Genomic DNA, 16,595 nt, shown 5'->3' on the forward strand with positions numbered 1-16,595 from the left:
TGTCCTCGCATTTCTTGATTGGGGTTAACTTAGATTGGCTGGATTTCTTAATTTGTTGGAGTCAACTCTGGTATGTGGCAGTTTTGACAAAAAAGGTAGTGTAACACTTGGATGTAATAAAACGTGTTTTTTATCACCTTACCTCTTAGTCACTTGCAACTTGTCAATGGAGATTTTCTATCTTCTTTTGCCATTGACGAATATATATGTTAGTTGCTCAATATTTCAAACGGATTTTATCTTTTACATTAGATTTTTTGCCCACTTTTGACTTATAGCGTTAGTGCCAAAGATGAAAATTCTTGAAATGTGCATGCAGACATCAAATGTTCTTTGTAAACAATAAACGAACGAGGAATCCACTCATCCCCCTCCTCCCCTCCCCCCCCCCCCCCCCTACGTCCTCATCTAGCTCAATGTTTAACCTGAAATACGAAACGTGTGAAAAACGCATTTCAGCAGTTGCAGGCACAGTGTTACAACTAATAGACCATTTATCTAGCAGCTACAGAAATCATGCCCACACAAATGAACAACCTAACTGTTATTAAGGTGAAACTGCCACTGTGCGTCGTTTTTATGTCAACAACTCAGTCATAATTACAATGTTGGCTCAGCTGCGAACGGCTGCTCTAGACCACGTCACAATGCACAAGCTACTAGTCGGTGTATTCGTGTGACGCATTTTCTTCTCAGTAGCGAACGGTATATTCTTAAGCCGCAAGAGGATCTGTTTGTGGGGAGCCGTGGGGCGAAGGGGGGGGGGGGGGGGACAACCTTTAAGTAAGCAGGCAGTCAAAGGCTCAGCTATTCCCTGCCCAAATGGCCAATAACCTGATGTTCCGGGACGTTATGACCTGTACAATGTAGTGATCCACTTCATTTCAGGGAAGACATTCACAGTCGGAAACAGAGGGATCATACTAGTAAAAGGGGTATTCGACATTAAAAAATTCTGACAGCATGGTACATGTCTCTGAGTATGATTTACCCTAATGTCTCAGTGCAAAAGCGTCTACATGCTTCCTGTATCGTAAATTTCCTCTCCGCCTCTCGTATATATTTCGCATCACACGATGCACACTGTATTTTATAAACACTTACATGTTCAGATTTATTTATCCTGTTCCCAAATTAACGCTTAATACTATATTTCATTTTTGACATTTAAAGCTATATTTATTAGTTACTGAAAACCACTTCAGCTGTATAATTACACATTCATTTCTCTACGACCGGTTATACTCAGCACTGGTAAATTTGATTGTAGAATATGAGTGAAATGAAATGAGTACTTGAAATTAAACAGTTACAAGTTTTAGATATAAATGTCACTATAATGACCAAAGATACGTTTGTCACTATACGTGTTGGATTAAGTCTGGCACTATTTTTACAAGAATAACAGATAAGTATTCTACAGCTTGCTCTGAGGTGTCAAAAACACTTCTGAAAAATCATTATGTCGCTGGTCAAATTGATATGAAACAGGTGATGTAACGCCTGCGCTCGTTACGACTTTTTGAGTCAAAGTGATGAAATCGTTGGAATACCATAATGTAGCCTGGTAAGTCTTGCAACCATGGCTAATTATTACGAGAGACGACTCCTTAATGCAGAAGTATTAATAAGCGCATTCCTTCAATATTGTATGCGTATGTAAGCACCAATTGTTATGTCTTGTGGTGCACACGAAGACGCTGCTTCTCACGATAATTTTTGATTGACTACTTGCCATTGGTCTCTTTTCTCGGCATAAAAATTGTTCCTGAGAACGGAATGCGACAAGACCACCTGTTACCCCTATCTTAACACTGTTCGCCACGTCGGACTTAAGTGCCTTTTCCCTTCTAGAAAATGTGTTCGAAAACGGACCCAATAAGGAGAAAAGTTTGGTCTTCCTCTGGCCTAATGGCTTCTTTCTTTCTTTTGCGTGTCAGACTTCGACAATACGCCACGTGCATTGACGTTAACGCCGTACCATTGTTCGTGCACGAGCTAATTCAGAAACATGTGTACGGCTCTAAGAGACTGCACTGAGCCATCAGCTGTCCCACAGCATTCCTGAGATGTTACAAGGGACTACAAAAGATGCAACCTCTGGTTATCTATACCATTATTTATTGATTAATGAAAACCAATTCAGTTGTATGAGTACACATTCATTACGCTACGACAAGTTTCATTCTCAGAAAATCTTCAGGTGGCCAAGTTCCAAGAACGAAGCCGGCCGTAGCATCATAAATGTGTAATTACGCAGCTGAAGTGGTTCTCATTATTTTAAAATTTGTCAACTATGGTGCTCAACATGACCAAGATTATTTCCGTTATTTATTTCTATCTGTTTAACAATGTTTAATTAATTAACCTATCTGCAGCAGTCATTGGTACATTAGCGGCTCCGTTCACTAAGCTTCTCAAGGCTGCTTCTTTACAAATTAGCGGGTTGCAAGACTCATTAGGAATCACAGCATCTCTTACTGTTAGGCTTCTGAAGATCTTGAAGGCATGCCATTTGCCGCGACTCGTTACCTCAAGATCCAAACAATACGATCGTATTTTTCGAGTTCTACAATGGTCAACTTTCTCAAGGAACCCACTCATTTTACTAACTGTTTTATCGATTTTATCAGTTGGACGTATGATTAACCACGTGTTGTCGACATAGCGTTAAGAACACGCTACCTTTCCCATTAGTGGAAAAGGAATCATATTACAAACGCTATATCAATGACATGTTGCTTGTTGTAATTCCTTATACTGATTTCATGCGAATTTTTTTACAACCACCTTCCGCAGTGCTCGACGGTGCCTGTCCGTCAGTAAATGAGGTCTGCCTGCACTTGGTTAAGCTGTTGTTGTGCCTTGACGTTAACACTTCATAGGCACATCACCAGCAGTCGAGTTGGGCAAGATTTGAAAATGCCTGACTGATTTATTAGGAGACATAGAATGACTAGGCCACTTTCGAAATCGCCGAGTTCTACTAAATGACGCATTCTACTCTTACTGCCTCTCTGCTGACAACCCAATGTGATGTGTTGGTAAATGTGCCAACACCTTGTAGATAGAGGCGGCCTAAATGCACGCTATCTAACGCAGATGGGCGTGAATTCTGGAACAGGATAAGTAGTGAATTCTCATAAGAAAAGTATGCAGCTCCTCGAATACTTAACTTTATTCGATCCTTGTGGTACATTGCCCTTGATAATACAAAGAAGACTATCTTCAGATACGGTTAATGGCACCTTGCTAGGTCGTAGCCATGGACTTAGCTGAAGGCTATTCTAACTGTCTCTCGGCAAATGAGAGAAAGGCTTCGTCAGTGTAGTCGCTAGCAATGTCGTCCGTACAACTGGGGCGAGTGCTCTTCCGTATCTCGAGACCTGCCTTGTGGTGGCGCTCGGTCTGCGATCACACAGTGGCGACACGCGGGTCCGACATGTACTAAATGGACCGCGGCCGATTTAAGCTACCACCTAGCAAGTGTGGTGTCTGGCGGTGACACCACACAATACTCCTCTCCAGCGTTTATACTGACGAATCAGAGTCTCGTGACATCTAACGGTCAGGTCCGCATTACGTAGGAGTGTCTGAATTCGTCAGAACAGACAGTGTACTTGGACTGGTACATAACGTCCGGAAAATCTGAATGCTTTATGATGACATTGTAGTTCCTTCAACATTACAAAATATTTCAACAATAAACACAGCTGGCTGGAAAAAGAGTAGCAAGAGAATAGCCTTTGTTGTCCATAAAATAGTGTGCCATGGTCCCGAACCGCGCGACTGCTACGGTCGCAGGTTTGACTCCTGCCTCGGGCATGGATGTGTGTGATGTGCTTAGGTTAGTTCCTCCTCCTTCGACTGGAGATAAGAGCACAAGACACTGACTCATACATTACAAGCAAGTAGGCAAATAGCTGCGATTTCGATTTTTGTTCTTATTTTAATATGAATGAAATACACTACAGGCCATTAAAATTGCTACACCACGAAGATGACGTGTTACAGACGCGAAATTTAACCGACAGGAAGAAGATGCTGTAATATGCAAATGATTAGCTTTTCAGAGGATTCACACAAGGTTGGCGCCGGTGGGGACACCTACAACGTGCAGACATGAGGAAAGTTTCCAACCGATTTCACAAACGCAAACAGCAGTTGACCGGCGTTTCCTGGTGAAACGTTGTGATGCCTCGTGCAAGGAGGAGAAATGAGTACCATCACGTTTCTGACTTTGATAAAGGTCGGATTGTAGCCTATCGCGATTGCGGTTGCGGTTTATCGTATCGCGACATTGCTGCTCGCGTTGGCCGAGATCCAATGACTGTTAGCAGAATATGGAATCGGTGGGTTCAGGAGGCTAGTACGGAACGCCGTGCTGGATGCCAACGGCCTCGTATTGCTAGCAGTCGAGATGACAGGCATCTTATCCGCATGGCTGTAACGGATCGTGCAGCCACGTCTCGATCCCTGAGTCAACAGATGGGGACGTTTGCGAGACAACTATCTGCTCAAACAGTTCTACGACATTTGCAGCAGCATAGACTATCAGCTCGGAGACCATGGCTGCGGTTACCCTTGACGCTGCATCACAGACAGAAGCGCCTGCGATGGTGTACTCAACGATGAACCTGGGTTCACAAATGGCATAACGTCATTTTTTGGGATGAAACCAGGTTCTGTTTACAGCATCATGATGGTCGCATCCGTGTTTGGCGACATCGCAGTGAACTCACAATGGAGGCGTGTATTCGACATCGCCATACTGGCGTATCACCCGGCGTGATGGTACGGTGTGCCATTGGTTACACGTCTCGGTCACCTCTTGTTCGCATTGAAGGCAGTTTGAACAGTGGACGTTACATTTCAGGTGTGTTACGACCCGTGGCTCTACCCTTCATTCGATCCCTGCGAAACCCTATATTTCAGCAGGATTACGCACGACCGCATGTTGCAAGTCCTGTACGGGCCTTTCTGGATACAGAAAATGTTCGGCTGCTGGCCTGGCCAGCACATTCTCCAGGCCTCTCACCAATTGAAAACGTCTGCTCAACTATGGCCGAGCAACTGGCTCGTCACAATACGCCAGTCACTACTCTTGATGAACTGTGGTATCGTGTTGAAGCTGTACCTGTACAGGCCATCCAAGCTCATTTTGACTCAATGCCCAGGCGTAATAAGGCCGTTATTACGGCGAGAGGTGGTTGTTCTGGGTACTGATTTCTCAAGATCTATGCACCCAAACTGCGTGAAAATGTAATCACATGTCAGTTCTAGTATAATACATTTGTCCAATGAATATCCGTTATTATCTGCATTTTTTCGTGGTGTAGCAATTTTAATGGCCAGTAGTGTAGGTACACATCCTTAAGCTGCGAGAAAACTTGTTCTTTGATAGCCACTTTGATAAACGGTCTAACTCGGATAATTTTAGGGTCATATCTCACTGGACATCGGTATCCATTGTAATTAATTTTAACTGACCACACGAAAATTTGTGAGTCAGACAAGCAGTTTAAGGGAACCAGTTTTTCAGTGGGAGGAGGCGCAGGCAGGGCGCATTTTTGGCATTTCCGCCAGCGGCGCAGGCTCTCCTCGCTACGGCTGAGCCCTTCTCTCGACCCGCGGCCCGAGTACTCCACGGCATTCCGGTACGGCACGGCCCACCCTGCGTTCGCCACCCGCTGTCGCGTACCGCGCGCCTGTTGTCCGGCCCGGCCGCTGGGAAATCAGACGGATGAAGCGGCTGTTTGCCGGCTAATAATCATCCCGTCCCGGATTTCTCCCTCCCTGCAGCCGACAAGTGCTAATTGCGTTGCCGGACTGATCCTCGCCGCCGGAGACGTGGCCGGGAGGAGGGGCGGGCGGCTGACAACGGCCGAGATTCTTCCAGCAGCGGCTGCCGGCGCCCGCGTCCCGGTAATCCCGGGGAAGGAACGGAAGAGAGACGAGATCCCCATTGGCGCACAAAGGCGCTGCAGCATCCGTCAAGAGGCCGGCCGGGGGGCGGACAACGACGAGGAAACTAATTCGGGACAATCAGCAGCGCCGGCGGATGGCGGACACTGCGCCGGGCCCCAAACCCGATGCTTGCTTATTTCGCGTCCTTTAATCGTGGAACAGGCAGGCGCGCTGGATTGGCGGAAGCTACGGTTCGTCTCCGGTCGTTGCAACACTGAACGCTGCCGGTTACAGTTACTTTTGTATAACTCGTAAGCACGAATTACATAGGAGTTTTAGTTGATACCTTATCGACGTACAATGTTTGGTACCGACCTGAGAGTCCAACTTCTGGAGGTTTGGGTGCTAGTTGCAATGTGGTCCAGAGCCATGATAAATTGCTTGAATGTTTTCAGTATCCCGCACTGACATTGCTGGGATTAAAGCAACATTTTATACAAGGGCTTTTTAAATGATACACCCATTTTCAAAACGTCGTATTTATTCAAGTACAAATCCAAAATGAACAAGCTATATACCGAGGAAAAGAGTAAGTTTCAAAGCTTTTTCTCCATAATGATTGATATCAATTTCATAAATATTTTAAATTGTAATAATCTCTAATTAATTAGTTTTTAATAATTATTTAATAATCAAATGTGATAAATGTTACTTAGTTGTGCTGCGGCTCGCCTTGGTGACATTGACAGGTTGGCTTCGTGTGTTGGGATTGTCACCTCTCGTTTTCTTGGTCTGTTCACTGGCGCCACCTCGTTTGCTCGCTTTGTCCGTCCGTCAGTGGCTGCAGCAGCGCTTATCGACAGCAAGTACTGTGGTACTGTCTTCCGAACGACCTACAGTATTTCCGGCTCGTCGTGTGTCAGGCAGTTCGCTTAGGACGGAGCAGCAGTGAGTCCCGCACAGCGCCAGTATTGGCCGGGACAGCTGGCGATACATGCACTGCCCGATGGAAGCATGTGGTCGCGAGAGTGCACGACCACGTCGCGTTCCGGATTCAGCGAGTTTAAGTTGCATGGATTTTTACATTCGAGAAGTGCAACCTTCACGTGTGTGTGTGTGTGTGTGTGTGTGTGTGTGTGTGTGTGTGTGTCCTTCCATGGAAGTGACCTCATGGCGATAAGCTGTAAGTCGACTATTCATACTGGCACCTTTCCCTTGCCTGACTTGAGCGGGGACGACCGTTGGTTGGTTGTTCGGCCGGTCGTCTCATCGGACGACGTGTGTATGGTCCTCCGACCGCTTCTGATCCCTCTGTGTGAGAATAACACTGGACTGCCTGTCTCACCTTACTTACGTTTAAGGAACTTTCCCAGGTCGATCCTCGGAGCACTGTCTGTGGATCACTCCTTTATTTGTTCTGATTGTGTCAGTTGTTTAAAAATAGTATTTGTTTAAATTATTCCTATTGTTTGTGACCTTCAGCCGACAAATAATTTGAATTCTTCTTAAGACATTCAGCCGTCAGTGTAGCTTGTGTTACAATCAATTTTTTTAATGAATCTTTAAAAAAATTATTTCCTTAAATGAAGCGTACGTGATTTTAAAAAAAAATACTGTGCAACCAATGGTAACTGATTAGGCCCCGTCCACACCCCTTCCTGCCTTCGCTAAGTCCCATGTTTCAGTTACAAATGTTCAATGTGGCCACCGTTGGCTGCAAGGCAAACATCGACGCGGTAGCCAAACTCGTCCCACACACGCGAAAGCCTACCTGCTGTTACTGAGTGCACGGCAGAAGTGATCCGGTTCCGCAGATCGTTCATGGTGGTTGGTAGAGGCGGAATGTAAACAGCTTCCTTCACATAACCCCATAAGAAATAGTCGCAGGGTGTGAGATCAGGCGATCTCGGTGGCCAGAAGTGCAGAGCCAGGTCCTCGAGTCCCCTGCGACCGATCCAGATCTGAGGAAGAGAGTCATTCAAAAAGCCTCGAACATCACGGTGCCAATGAAGCGGAGCTCCATCCTGTTGGAAAATGGAGTCCTGGGAATCTTCCATAACTTGAGGGAACAGCTATTGTTGCAACATGTCTAGGTATGTGATTCCCATTACAGTTCTTTCCACAAAGAAAAATGGTCCATAAACTTTTGTACGGAGTATGGCACAGAACACGTTGATCTTTGGTGAGTCTCTTGGATGTTTTTATGATGAATGTGGATTTTACAAACCCCCATATACGAACATTGTGTCTCTTGACTTTTCCACTCAGGTGGGACATCGCTTCGTTGCTAAAAACTACACGCTGTATAAATGCGTAAACCTCCATCTTTACTAGCACATAACCACAATATGCGAGACGCTACTCCTTGTCATTGGGGTTGACAGCCTGCAGAAGTTGTAATCGGTGGGGCTTGTACAACAAACGCCGTCTCAGAGCTTTCCATACAGTTGGCTGGGGTATTTCAAGTTCTCGACTGACTCTGTTGGTAGACTTACTGGGACTGCGCACAACACTTTCTTGAATCCGTCGGACATCATCCTCTGACTCACGCTGTCGGCCTGTGCTTTTTCCTTTTTCACACACTCCCAGTCTGTTTAAATTGCTTATACCAATGGGTAATGCTTTTGCGAGCTGGTCGTTGAATACCGAATTTGATACGAAAAGCACGCTGAACTACAATTTGCGACTTACTTTTCGCGAACTCAAGAACGCAAGAAATCTTGTGCTCCAATCTCCATCTCACTCAAAACTGACAGTGAAACGGAATGGCAGCCCTATTGTCGTGCGAGCTCTACCGGCCGCTTCTGAAACAATCACCGCCCGTCCACCGCCGCCGCCAAAAACTTTGAAACTTCCTCTTTTCATCGGTATAAAGCTTGTTCGTTTTAGATTTGTACTTGAATATATACGAATTTTTGAAAATGTGTCCATCATTTAGAATAACCCTGGATTATATTCTTCACTACCATATAGTTTCGGTTTTCTAGCCAGTACAGGTGTAGAGTATAACCCGATCGATTACGGTCAGCGGTCGTCACCGATTATGTAAGCATGGTTAGCTATAACTCTAGCCATGACTCTAATTACACTCGGACTAGCTATGTAACAATTGCTTCGTAGCACATTGTGTCATGCCTATAATTCTAAACTCCACTCCAGCCGGCCGCTGTGGCCTGCGAACCTTGCAGTTTTAATCTGCCAGGAAGTTTCATATTAGCGCACACCCCACTGCAGAGTGAAAATCTCATTCTGGAAACATACCCCAGGTTGTGGCTACGCCATGTTTCCGCAATGTCCTGTCTTTCAAGGGTGCTATTTCTGCAAGGTTCGCTGGAGAGCTTCTGAAAAGTTTGGAAGGTAGGAGACGAGCGAGGCACTGGTAGAAGTAAAGCTGTGAGGACGGGGCGTGAGTCGTGCTTCGGTAGCTTAGTTGGTAGAGCATTCGCCCGCGAAAGGCAAAGGTCTCGAGTTCGAGTCTCAGTCCGGCACACAGTTTTAATCTGCCAGGAAGTTTCATATCAGCGCACACTCCGCTGCAGAGTGAAAATCTCATCCTAATAACAAAGTAGTTGATTCCGTAATCAGGCGGTATAAGTTCGAAATTTTTCGTGAACAAGGTCAGAAATAAAAATTATTTACTCCGTTTCAATAAAGCGGTTTTTTTCGTGTACGCTACTATGTGCAAGCGTTTGTCAGAAATATAATTACACTGATGTCAATAACGACTTATTATTATGTATTAGAGAACATACTTTAACCAGGCGAAGGCTTGATCTATTACCAATAGATTACTGATGCAACCTGTACGAAATTAAATAGACGTTTACTGTTTCTTAAGATTGTAAGCGCAGGTTTTCTGATATAGATTAAAGCAAACATACGTATCTATGTTAACTGAAAGTACAATTGTAGCTGAAGTGAAAGCTTCCCTATGTTTTAATGCCACTTACTACGTTTACTGATACTACAGTTACTAGAGATGGTATTACCTAGGTATTTCTGTTACGGGGTGTTTAAAATATTATGGTACTAGCAGTCAGCGTACCAGCAAGTGAAGAAGCTAAAGAGCTGGGAATAGTTTTGCGAAAACCCGAAATTAGTTGCTGATGCTGGTATGTGCGATCGAGCACTGAAAACAAATTCTGAATTGGACGGAAGTAGCCGGTTTCACAGTATATAACATGGCTTAACTTCCGCGTATCACACATGGCAGACAAAGAAGAATATGGTGGGTGATCGAAGACCTCCCATTAAAACGTTGCAAACGCGTCTTAGTTGGAGCTGCAATGTGTGGCCGTACGTTGCCATGGAGAAGAGCAATGCCTAATGACAGCATTCCTATTTGCCTGTTCTCAGTTGCCATCGTGACGATTTTCTCGTGTCTCCTGACGTACTGGCTGATCAAGATCATCAGTTGATACTCGCTTTCTTTCCTGGTATCGAAATGTGTGTCAGTTCAACCCTTTACTGCTCGATGCAAAAGATGTTTAATTAGTACGAAAATTAATGTGGATAAGTTGATAATGATCTCAGGCTATAACTTTTATGGGCAAGGAAGGGAATTCATATTCCAACTTTGGCGATTCTCTGCATTTTATTGCATTATTTAGTTAACCAGAATAGTTACTGACGTCATACTTTCCAGAATGCTGTAAATCAATAAACTTACTACTAATTAATGCACGAAATAGAAGAAGCAAAGCTGTTCCATAAAAATGTTCAATTAGTATATGATCATATTGTATTAATAAGAATGATTTTTTTTTTAATTCCAGTTAACACCTCATTCTTTTTGATTAAATTATTTCCCCAAACAAGTTTTTGTAACTGAAACAAGTTTTATCTAATGTTCAAAATTAAAAGCAGTTTTGTCTTAAATTCAAACATATATGGCAGTAAATTCAAGTTAGAGACAGGAAACTCTAGTTGTAACGAAGGCACGCAGTAGAAACTATTGTTAATTACGGAAAACACGTTCTAACCATAAACCGGCTTTGACTGCAACATATATACCTGTAATCGCTATGAGGAATGTTTTTCCTTTGATCATTGCTGGCATCTACGTCTAGCAGTTGTTTGCATACCTTTAAAACCTAGCCGGCTGATGTGGCCGAGCGGTTCTAGGCCCTACAGTCTGGAATCGCGCGACCGCTGCGGTCGCAGGTTCGAATCCTGCGTCGGGCATGGATGTGTGTGACGTCCTTAGTTTAGTTAGGTTTAAGTAGTTCTAAGTTCTAGGGGACTGATGACCTCAGATGTTAAGTCCCATAGTGCTCAGAGCCATTTGAACCATTGTTTTTGAGGGGAAAAATGTTTGTCTTGCAGTTATAACGAAATTTCATACCGGCATATTTGTCGTAAGGCATATAATTGTTTTCGTGAACTAAGATTTGAGACGATGTGTTAATCATGTTAGGCGACCAGGAAAGACTGATTGCTTACGGAAGTTTACAAAAAGGTGCAAAGCTGCTTGATAAATTTGAGACAAAATTTTTTGTTCATTAGTGCTATTTAATACGTAGCAATGGAAGACTGTACGTACATAAAGCAGTCAGATGCGGTGATGGCCAAATTTTCGCCAGCGCATTTCTGTCTCCTGAGAAAAATTAGGAATGAATACGAAGTACTTTAGCCAAATGCACAATGAATTAAGCAAGAGAAAAAATTACATTGCAGAAATAAGTAAATGTGAACCGTAATCTGCTTTGTAAAGAATTTAATGAGACTGACGGTCTGAAAATACCGTTTGTTGATAAAGAAACAAAAGAAGATGCAGCGGAATGGGTTCTCCGTTGTTTTCTGGAGTGACAAGTAGACAGCCACGAAATAAGAGAGAATTATGATGTCAAACAAGTGCGAAGGAAGTATATCCGCCCTTTCTGGCTGTCTGGAATTTTTTTCTGATTTCATAACTGAGCAGCAGTGTCCGAAAACAAGAGCGTACAAGAGAAAGCTCGGGAAATAACTTCATTTATCACAAAAATTCCTTTCTTTACCTATAGAAAAATCATGAAGCGATTTTGTTTTGGCGTTTCAGTACCAAGAAAATGGAGAAGTTTTATTTCATTTCTGATTAACAGAAGTCACTCTCAGACTGCAAGAAATGAGTTTTGTATTTATATGCTTCTTCGCAACGGCAGTTAATTATTTGATTGTCTTACAAATGGGCCAGCGTGGTCTATATCTTCTCTGTAGATTAAATGTTTGAACTGAATCAAACAAGAGAGGAATTTATCTACTCTCCGAAAGCAGCAACGGAAGAGCAACAATTAAGAGAACCTTAATATTTGGGGCGGGAAGTAAAGTTTATTTGGAATATTTCTATTCTTCAGGATTATGTGAATGAAGACTTAACGCGTATCGTACACGTCCTTAATAACTACGCTAGAGCCTTACCTTTCATATTGGCGCTCAATACGTACTTGAAAATGTAGCCCCTATTATGATTGGCAGATGGTTTTCGGCAGTATGGTTTCTAAACGCACATCAGAGGGGAAATAACGTCTATGAAAACGAGTTTTTCCTGCTACCATGTCTGTTCAAGTTTAAGAATCATATGATGAAAATAATAACAGCAACATCACTGGATTCTGCTACAGAAAACCTGCCACCCTTACCTCATCGTTTAGAAAGAAAAATACTCATTTCAAGAAGAAACTGACTATAACAATGAAGGATTTTAATTTTATTTAACGAATCCAATAGTGACAATGACAACATTTTTAGTTAAGATCAATTTCCACATGATTTCTTTCCTTCAGTATAGAAATTAATACAGACAGTGAAACGACTGTATTTATGATTGTGTGCACATGTTTTCTTTACTGTAGATTCCGTCGGTAACCTTTTTGGGGTCATTGAGAATGATATTGTATACCGGTGATGAAAACTCGCTACTGGTAACAGAGACCTATGGAATATAAAATAGGCCTGAACAGAGAAACGCTGTCAACAAACGTTGATGATTGAGATTCTGCGCCGGCCGCGGTGGTCTCGCGGTTAAGGCGCTCAGTCCGGAACCGCGCGACTGCTACGGTCGCAGGTTCGAATCCTGCCTCGGGCATGGATGTGTGTGATGTCCTTAGGTTAGTTAGGTTTAAGTAGTTCTAAGTTCTAGGGGACTGATGACCACAGATGTTAAGTCCCATAGTGCTCAGAGCCATTTTTTTGAGATTCTGCATCAGCCTTCAGTTGTTTACAAACGTAGAGCATACGATAAGCGCAGTAATGTGTAGGAAACGTAACTGACATACTGAATGGGCTCTTTTCCGTAATTAGAGTTGACTTTTGTTGGTTAAAGCACTGCGCGTTGTAAATAATTCTGCGTATATATATCGCCGTTTCCCCTAGTCTAACCACCAATCAGTTGATCACCTCTGTCTCCATATCTCGGTCCCTCACATGCGAGCAGTAAAATGCCTCACGTCGGCTGGACTTTCCGCTAGAACACTCCCCAACCATTCAGAAACGCCATTTAGAATTAACGCAACCGATTGAAAGAATATAGGTCCGTCGTAAAGGAATAATTCGTGCCGGTTTGTAAATTTTTTAGGTCATGAGAGCAAGGATTTTCTAGCTACTGAACTAATAGAACAGGTCCAGCAATACCACCTTTTAATTAAGTATAACAAATTCACACATTTTAAATTATATAAACGGGAAATTTACATGGAAACGAAACATTAATATATGCGGTAAATTGTTCAATTAGGCTGATATTTCATTGCTATATTTGAGCTGGGCACAGGGAACTGTAGATACGAAACAAATAATGTCGCCTCCAGGGACAACATTCGAATCTAAATTCATCTATGCTGCAGAAATAATTGTGTTGACCATGGTATGAGAGAGAGGTGAACCGCGGATTTACTTTCAAAATATCTTTCTTAAAGAATCTATTTTATTTACTAGCGATTCATGAAGAACATTAACACGTTTAATGACACTATGTGAGCGTGGAAGTAGTTGTCAATGGGTAACTGATAAACAAATTAAATTTTTAATAAATGGAAATTTTTTTCCTAAAAGACCTTTTTTCTTTAAACAGATTTAAAATTATAATCAGAAAGCACCCTGTAACTATAAATTTACAATTTATTCAGAGACAGAAATAACTTTTTTTTATAGTGTGAGCTTCCGGGCTGAGAACCTTGCCGCCCCCTTTTAACACCGCCGTAGTCACGACCGTTCACAAAGAAACCCTGAAAGACTACATTGGTACAGATCTGCAACACACCAGATTACTTTAAACTAAAAATTTTAACAACTCACACGAACGCATAAACTATACAGCCCATAAGAGGGATGGAAATGGTACAAAATACTCACATTAAAAATTATTTGCCACCGAAAGTGCAACTTGTTTTTAAAAGAACTCTTACGGTGGAAAATGACCATTTAAATAAAAACCCATGAAATGCAGTCTTACATAAAACACTCTAAATTACACATATACCACCTCACAAGATGATAGGCAACATAAAAATATATTTCAGGAATTCGGCCTTTACACCTTAAGCAATAAATTCGTTAACACCGAATCCGACAAACATGACAGAGGCAGCTATTAACGTACGGCAGACCGACAGACAGACACTAACTGCCCAACAAATGCGGACGGAAGACAAACGAGCAAGCTGGGAACGAGAGACTGACCAAGAAAACAAGTAGAATTTAATAAGTCAATGAAACAACATATCAGCAATCATTTAACTTCTAGTAAACTGCAATGTCTGGCGAAGAACTGGCGCAGCACCCCCAACGCTCTCCTGAACCGTCCGCTGCCACCCGCTTCAGCGGACGCAGGAAGGCGCGCCGATCTCCCGTTTCACGGCGTCGCAGCTAGCGCCAGCCAGACCGATGTCGTGGGTTGTTGACTCCTGCTGCTCTCGTGTCGGCCGCGAAGCCACTACTCCTCGCTATACGGCGCGGCCCACTGGCTGCCACGTGGCGACCTCGCGTGCGCCGACGCTCGAGACAGACTAGGTATCATGTGTCTCAGTGCACGACCGACCAACCGATCGATCCAACCGGCCTTAAGGGTCGATCCGAATTATAGACATCCTGGCACTCCAGACGGCAGACCGACATTGGCTAAGCGATACACTCGGTCGGACCCACCCCTGCCGAGAAAACATGCCCTCAGGCTACCGACATCCCTGCCCCGGCAAGAAACCAACCAAGCAATCACTCCAACCGCCAATGTCCATTGCCTGAACAACTCGAGCAGATTGGTGGTCTAACACATACTACGACTCCGGACGACAATGACTGCCCCACACTGACCCGGCTGACCAACTGACCAGACTCGCTCCTACTGGCCGACTGGCGAGTTTTTTTTTTTTCTTTATTGTAATTTTTATCACCTTACACAAGGCGGGCTGTCAGCAGCTGAGTACGCCGCTCTTCAGCCTTGAGAATTACATTAAGTAATAAATAGAGGGGACACAGAGAATACAATCAAAAATGGCGGGCAAAACAATGTAGACACCAAAAAACAAAAAACACGGAGCCGTTCACGCCTGACGAGAAAACATCACTGACACTAGTCGACACGGCGCACAAAACAGGGATGACGGCGATGGTACACGTGAACAGTAGCGGCGTTTCGGCGAACAAACACTAAACATAGACGAAGGCACACACACGAGACACTAATGGCGATGACCTCCGGCGCGCGAATGTTCATTATGCGTGTGCGAGTCCGGGGACCTGCCAAGAGAGGAGGAGGAGGAAGGGGAGTGGGAGAGCGAGAGGGGAGAGCAGAGAAGCCACGGGCAGGGGAGATAGGGGGGAGGGAGGAAGGGGGAGGGGAAGCCCGGGGGAAGAGGGGTGGAGGGAGGGGACGGGGGAAAAGGAAAGAGAAGGGAAGGGGAGAGAAGGGAGGGAGGGTGCCTAAAGGAAAGGACACCGGAAGTGGTGGGTGGGGCAGGGTCAAAGTTGACAGGAGGGGTAGATGGAGGGGAGGAGGACATCATCAGGGAGGGGGAGCTGGCGGAAGCCACCTTGGGAGAGGGTAAGGAGGGTGGAGCGATGGAGACTGGGTGGGACGTGGGAATACAGGCGCGGCAGCGGGCAGGGGTGAAAGAGGATCGGGGAGATGAGCGGGTGAGGAGGATCGAGTTTACAAGAGGTGTACAGGATCCGTATCCTTTCAAGGAAAAGGAGGAGGTGGGGGAAGGGGATGAGATCGTACAGGATCCGCATAGGGGAGGGGAGACAGATGCGATAGGCGAGGCAGAGAGCATGGCGTTCAAGGATTTGGAGGGATTTATAAAAGGTAGGGGGGGGCGGAGATCCAAGCCAGATGGGCATAACAAAGGATAGGGCGGATGAGGGATTTGTAGGTGTGGAGGATGGTGGAGGGGTCCAGACCCCACGTTTGGCCGGAGAGGAGCTTGAGGAGACTGAGTTGGGAGCGTGCCTTGGCTTGGATTGTCCAGAGATGGGGAGTCCAGGAGAGGCGACGGTCGAGGGTGACGCCAAGGTACTTAAGGGTGGGAGTGAGGGCGATAGGACGGCCATAGATGGTGATGTAGAAATCAAGGAGGCGGAAGGAAGGAGTGGTTTTGCCTACAATGATCGCCTGGGTTTTGGAGGGATTGACCTTGAGCAACCACTGGTTGCACCAAGTGGTGAACTGGTCAAGAAGGGATTGGAGAAGGTGTTGGGAGCGCTGTAGGGTGGGG

The sequence above is a fragment of the Schistocerca piceifrons genome, chromosome 2 (genome assembly GCF_021461385.2).
Source record: "Schistocerca piceifrons isolate TAMUIC-IGC-003096 chromosome 2, iqSchPice1.1, whole genome shotgun sequence".
In the NCBI taxonomy this organism is placed as follows: Eukaryota; Metazoa; Arthropoda; class Insecta; order Orthoptera; family Acrididae; genus Schistocerca; species Schistocerca piceifrons.